The sequence below is a fragment of the Takifugu flavidus genome, chromosome 1, assembly GCF_003711565.1.
Source record: "Takifugu flavidus isolate HTHZ2018 chromosome 1, ASM371156v2, whole genome shotgun sequence".
Lineage (NCBI taxonomy): Eukaryota > Metazoa > Chordata > Actinopteri > Tetraodontiformes > Tetraodontidae > Takifugu > Takifugu flavidus.
In genome coordinates this window covers 19,585,236-19,592,195 of record NC_079520.1, presented here as the reverse complement: position 1 = coordinate 19,592,195, position 6,960 = coordinate 19,585,236, and the positions used below count along the sequence as shown (strand labels likewise).

General features: G+C 39.9%; 1 long non-coding RNA gene across 1 annotated transcript; it reads right to left on the bottom strand.

The window, feature by feature from the left end:
* Positions 1-3,343: 3,343 nt before the first annotated feature.
* Positions 3,344-6,706, bottom strand: LOC130532715 (uncharacterized). The gene is made up of 3 exons (XR_008952417.1): positions 6,236-6,706; positions 6,032-6,119; positions 3,344-4,873 (listed from the first exon to the last, which is right to left on the bottom strand). It is a non-coding gene; the product is annotated as an uncharacterized LOC130532715 (long non-coding RNA).
* Positions 6,707-6,960: the final 254 nt, after the last annotated feature.

The window sequence follows — 6,960 nt, the reverse complement described above, 5'->3', positions numbered from 1 at the left end:
TATATGCTAGAGCCTGCGGAGCTTGTTCAGGCAGACGTCTCAAAGCGTGTGATTCTGGACAGGCTGATTGGTCACATGACCCTCTCTACTAATTAGCGCAGGTATTTAATCCAATGACTTTAACTGGTCACTTTTTATTGCTCCATGCTGCTCATGCTGCTTTGCCTTCTGCTGCCTCAGTTATTTTGCTGCTGTGCACTATTCTGCGCTGTGCTTTGGAGCTCAATTCCACCACCTCCCCAGCATCCTTGATTTCTTCAAATCCTCTGTGTGTGTGTGTGTGTGTGTGTGTGTGTGGGGGGGTAATATCTAATATCTTGGCAGACTATTATCAGGAAAATAATGCATTGAGACAAGGCCTGATGCCAAAGTTGCTTTTATGTTGCTAAATTAATGCTGTATTAATTTTGCTAATATTTGTGCACAATAAAGTATTTGGTTTAATGAAGAGTTGTTTGAATGAACTAGTATAAAACATTACTGGAGTGTGTTACACATAGCAGGGAAACTGTGACTCATAGGAGCATTAACTAGCCTGGTGCTGCTCTGCCAGCACAATGTGTCAGCCTCTGGTTCGATAACGATCTCAGTTACATTTCTCTTTATACTCAGAGCTTTATACAAGCCAGAGTGTAAAGACTTTAATCTGATTCTGTGACTTCAGTGACATTTACAGATTCAGGTTCCTGGATCACCTAAAACAGGATAATGGAAAAATACGTCTACTGTCCAAGTCTCTCACCCACGAGTGTTGCTTTATTCTTCCTCATCTATGTCCCATTCATGCACTTCTAAAATTTCCCTGGCAGGACTGATGACCTGACCTGCAGGTTATGTGTCTGCTGGCTGAGACCGCTCTGCTCTCGCTACAGGTTCGAGACTGTGATTTTAAGATAAGGTTAATCATTTTTGGTTTTCATTATTTCCAAAATGTGAAATAACTGAGGTTTGCAAAATTCTAACTTAATTTATTGAACTTGAAATCCAATAACATACTGAAGATTAAGATCAATGTGCTCAAAAGTGGGAAGGTATTTTTATTATGTAAATGTTTTTGAAAGGGTGACAAGTAGAATAATTAAAATAAACAAAAAACCCAGATGTAACCACATAGTCATGAGTTGAAAAACCAAGGCCTCATCTGCTGAGTCATCATCTTTGGATCTAGCTCCAGGTCCTTTTACAGTGGTTTCAGTGACACAAATGTCCATGCCCTGTCCTTGAGCAAGATTCTAAACCTTTTTTCAAATTCTTTGTCTTCGGCTATTTCCAACGAGCATGTGGTGTGCCCTGTCAGTAGTCGTGAATAGGTGAATGTAGACTTCTCCCCTAGTCCCATTTACTTTTATGCAATATGAATTTTGTGTTCAGAGTCTCCTCATTCTTTCTTTCACACCATCTTTATCATTTCTTCACTCATCAACGCCACCTCTGCCAAGAGTGGAAAAACAAGATGGGCCGCCGTTGCTGATGACATCATACCGGCAGCTGTTAAGTAGTGATGGAGTGATGTCCTGCGCACTTGCTTAAGTACTTGACTCGCACTCATGTGCAGTCCCGTAAGCCCTTTGGTAGCCGAGAGACCCCATTTCTGCTTCACTGCTCCCGATTTACCACTAAGCATCCTCACCAGTGTGTAAAGTTACTTATGGGGTGATGGTGAGATGTCAGCCGACGTTCACACGCGCCGACCTGACACTCCGTGGAACATTCACAACCACTAATGGCTTTCAATGGTGAATGAGGTCAGCGTTGTCACATCTCTCGTTATGACTGACTCTTTTTCTCCTGACATGATGATTCAGAGAGGATGCTGAGGACTGATGGAGCACCTGCTTTTTGTCTGCAAAAGAAATCAAATCTCCGCGGAGGTCAAAAGAAGTAAAGAAATTATACAGCTATTGATTTGGACCAAATATCAACTGATGGCTTGTATAAACAAAACTCAGAGGATTTTAAGAGCACGTTGGTGCTTTGACTTCATTTTCATTGTTGCCTCATGGTCTCCATTTGAGAGCTGCCAGAAGTCTGATTTTTGTCTCAGCAGATTAGCTTACCGGTAATGCTGATTTCCGCTGATGGGGCTCATGTAGGTGGAACATGTTCAGTGCCTCAAGGTCACAATTCCTAAAACATGTCAATTGTGTTTAGACAGAAACCAAACAAATGTTGCAATATGCGCTATTAACAGTGATTTGAAGATATCAGACCCATGTGGAAGATTGAGGATACATGCCTGTATGTTTGCCTTTAGGACACATAATTGTTTCATAATTTTTGATGTGACCCACCAAATATGTAACTGCTTATATGTAAAAAATTACATTGACAATATCTAAATAAAATAACTTTATTTATATCTTCCACAATCATTTATGACCTCCAAGCAAGTAACAGTCAAAGAAAAACCCATTTAAACAGGAAGAAACCTTGTGGAGGACCATGCTTATGACTTTGAATACTGGAGATCAGTGTTCACTGCCATGGCAACAAACCAGCAACCTTGGGTTCTAATCACAACATAAATGCATCATAATTCAATATTAATCGTCCCCCAGTGACATTATTTTATGTAGGCAGTTCACTCAAAGGTTTGAGATGATCAAGTGGCTGTGGAATTACTGTAGGTAGTTAAGAAGGTTATCAGTCAGGGATTAAAAGTGTATGGGTGTGGATGAGACAGCGGCGAGTTGTGGCAGATTTCACTGAGGCTCAACACATCCCAGTATAAAAGGGCCCTCACATCACCTGTGAGAACTCACAGTAGCATCCTGGTAATGAAATGGTAGGCTGGATGTAGATCTAGGAGCTTTTGAGCTTCTTTTAAAAAATGCATAAACTAAGTGTAGCGAGTGCTCCAAATGGATATATTTCACTGCATGACTAAAAACTATAAATAACATTTTTTTTTCAAGGATCAAAGGACTTCTGTTTTATCATCAACACCATTCAACACCAGAGTTTGATAAATGCATGGTTTTGTACAACATTAGCACACCCATTTGAAAGCCAGGTGTGCAGAAGTGATGCAGTGTGAAGAGTTTAAACTCTTTCATCTAGTCATTTATAGATTTAATGAATATTTATGCAATTTATAAAATGTTACCAAATAGGGATATAATTTGGATGTTAATTGTCGCACCTATGGGGCACCTGATGTAAATATGTCACCTAAAAATTGCTTTCTTACATTTAGCTAACCGCAAAGTCTAAAAGTAAATGTAATTTGTAACCTGGATTAAATATTATGTACAAATTTTAAATATAAATGTTTAATGTAAATCTTAATATTATATATAAATGTAAAAAAGTTAAGAGTAAATGTTAAATGTAAATTGCAGGACAGAGAATGACTCCAGATATGAAAGTGTTTCTTTGTCAGTTTTCTTTAGGAACGCTGAAACCATCAAAGTATGGTATAACACGCTTCCCCAACCCGTAATCCTCCTGGGTGAGAGATACGCCCATGCCCACCACACAGCACCCAGAGGAAACCCAGGGACAAAGATCAGTCCCTTGCTGGAGGCTTGATCAGCCTGCCGTAACGGCTGCATGCCTCTCATCCAAAACCGCAGGCTCGTGACAAACAGGAGAATCTATAACAGGACTATCTATAGCACTCTGCAAATCAAATCTGCTCACCAGAGTCTAAATATTCGATATAAATATAAATGTTAAATGTAACTGTTAAATAGAAGTATAATTACTATACATAAATGTTAAATGTCTTTCCGAGTGTAAAACTAAAGCTACACTGAAATGCACAGAGCAAATGTGGTTGTGAAAGTGATGAGGTACTGTCCCTGCACAGAGCCGCAGAGTAGCAGAAATGGACAGATCATTGAACGTAATGGACATGTTGTCCACTGATCCAGAGCCACTTGTGGGCAGGGCTGCGCACTGTTTGAGTTGGAGCTTTAGTTTTACACCTGACTGTTCATTTTAACATTTACATTTAACATTTGACCATGTGAGAGTACAGCTGCACATTTCTATATCAGCAATCAAAGCCTTTAATGAATGCTTGCATGAAGTAATGGATGTGACATTTTGCTAAGCAGAACGAGGCACTTTTGAAAGTAGTTACTGTAAATACAAAATATAAGTTCTGGGAATAAATACATGTGCTAAAGATGCAAATGTATCTGCATAAGATGGACCCACTGTCTTTTATGAACCATTCGACCAGTTCCAGTACGGCTCTGTGGAATCTTATGGCTATTGAAATTAGTTTTCACCATAAATCATCAAAGATACCCTATCTGAGGTCTACCGGGCAAATATGATGTAAATCTGACCCTCTGCTGTAAAACCTGAGCTGCAGAACAGATGACTCAGGCTCTCCTCCCAGCTTATCCATCTGTCTAAACCTCCATCTGGAACGTGTTTGTGTGGATGTCTCCTATTCTTCAGCTTCTGTCTCAGCAAATCCTGCATGCTGTCAGTGCCAGCAGAGGCATCAGACAATGGCTGTTACCCCTGGGCAAGGGATGTTGGCCTCATCTGGATTGGGAGCCCAATTGGCATCCCTCTGGAGGGAATGGAACATGTTCCGTGTGAGAGCAATGGTCTGATAAAGTGGGATCAATTAGATGGGCATGGCTTCAGAGTGAAATACAAAAGGATTTGGTTTCTGGGCGGCCTGGGTTGGAATAGCAGCTGACAGTTCATGGTTAAAGATGGGATTAGATGAGGGGAAAATGTACCACTCTTTAACTTCAACTTGGATCTTTTTGTCCGGGGGAAAAATTCCGGCTGAGGACCGAGGCATCACAGCATCTTTGGATGCGAGCGGCTTTGGCACAAAAGGCAGGGTGTGGAATGACACAGTGCACCATCCATCCTCCTTACTTGAAGTGGTGTTGATGGGCCTCTGTGTGGAGGACAACAGCCCAGATTAGCTTGAGACCCATTTAAGCCATCATGGCTGACGCCACAAGACGCTGCATGTTAAAAAGGTTCAAGGGCTCAAGCAAATTCTCTTGCATTTATGACAGCAGAAACATCCATTTAGGATTTTTTTTCTCCTTTTTGAAATGACGAAAGGTTGACGTGCCAGATACATGTGTTGTAAAAAAAATAGCAGTGAGAACATCCAGAGTGAATGCTTGTGTTCCCCCAGTATTTAAGTCTATGTTAAAATGAAAAGGTTCTATCACAGTCCTCATCTTCTCATCAAATTTACCTGGAAATCATCTTTCCTTTCATAATCCTGGCAATAGGACTCTTTATTGAACCCCATGTGAGGATTGTCGATGCTGATTGATCAGATCTTTTGTTGGATCATTGCGGCAACATACTGTATGTTGATAAATGTATAATAAATGAGTGTGTTTGCAGGCCTTTTATCCAATATAGACAGGCTATCCGATTCAATGGGGAGGGGGGAAAAGCCTGCATCAGGAGTTCAGCTGATTGTAATACATCAACACTAGTCTGGCCTTGGCATCAGCTTATGTGATTTGGGGGTATGCAGGCATGCAACAGCAACAATTATCCCTCTCAGTCATGCCGGCATGGCAAAACATGATTATCTATTAGAAGCAGCCTGGAGTTAGAGACCGAGTCTTACCAGAAGTTATATAACATGTCTGGATTTTTATTCTCATGCAGTGTCATTTACTGTAATATGCTGGCATGATTTTGACATGGTTTAGCCAGCAAAACTCTTCATCCAAAAGCCTTTTTGAAAGCCTTTAACTCTCGTATCACCTCACAAACATGAATCATGAGAGGATCTTTGTCCCTTTGTATCACTAGGCTATATTTAGTCATAGATAGGCGTTAGCATGTGTGAAAGTTCCATGCAGAAAAAGGTTCACACATTGTCTTTGGATTGGAATGTGCCTTGGAGGACTGCATTGAAATTAGAATGCTGCATGATCTTAATAATTTAATGAATCATTGAATGAAAGTGATTGTCTTAGATGCTGTCACAAACTAGATGATGCTGTAAATATAGTTTATTTACATTATTAATATTTTCCTTCTTATTATTGACTTAGGAGGGTAAGTTATACTTTCTACTCACAGAGGTATGTGCAGAAGATTTATATTTGTCCTTGTTCATCTGGTGTCCTCATCCCGTCATTTTGGCTTACAGCTCACAACTCCATCACCTTGATAGGAAAAGTGGTTGAGTTTAATATTAATGCTAAATAAGTGCACTCCATGAGATTATCATTTCATTTTTAGGCATTTATTCAAAATTCTTGGGTTTCCTTTCCAGTAGTACCTTGTGTTAGTCTTGCTGCTGCTGTTAGTTTTGTGTTAGTTTTGCTCTGCAGAGTTGGTCCAGATGTTCAAATGGTCCAAAGACTGTATAAAAATAGACAGAGCCTTTGACTACCCCAAATAAATTGCTGTATTTGCACATTTATTCCTTGCCAAACACTATTTTATGTAAAATATGACTTGTAGCAGCCTGTACAATTTTTTAGCTGAGCACCACAGTCAACTTTTTGAAAAGCAATAGTGGCAAAATCTTTTTAGCTCACCAACTAGTAGTCAGGCCGTTGGTTTGTGTGTTTTTTGGGTTTTTTGGGGATCTTCTGCTGTTCTTTCAAGTTCTTATACACACTGAGAAATTAATACTGTTGAGTGCATGAATCAAAATTGATGATAATCACAATTGTGACCTAAACTCAGTTACTCCCTGTTGGTGGAGCACATTAAAAGAAGCTCCACACCACAAGGTCAGTGTTGAGCTAAGCTTTGTTGTACAGTGCAAGGAAGTGGTGACATTTCATCCATTTTATTTAGTTGGCAGTCTAGTGATTGTAGTTTTATTAAGCAAAACAATCCTAAAGGTTGGGCCAGCAAGGATGTCTCATGAACCTGCTGATGGTTCCATTTATGATGCACGGCCAGTAGACATGGTTCCACTTGGCAGACACTCAAGCTTTTTCCTTTTTGACCATCAAACTTCAAGATTACATTTTCATTTCTTGTCATTTTACT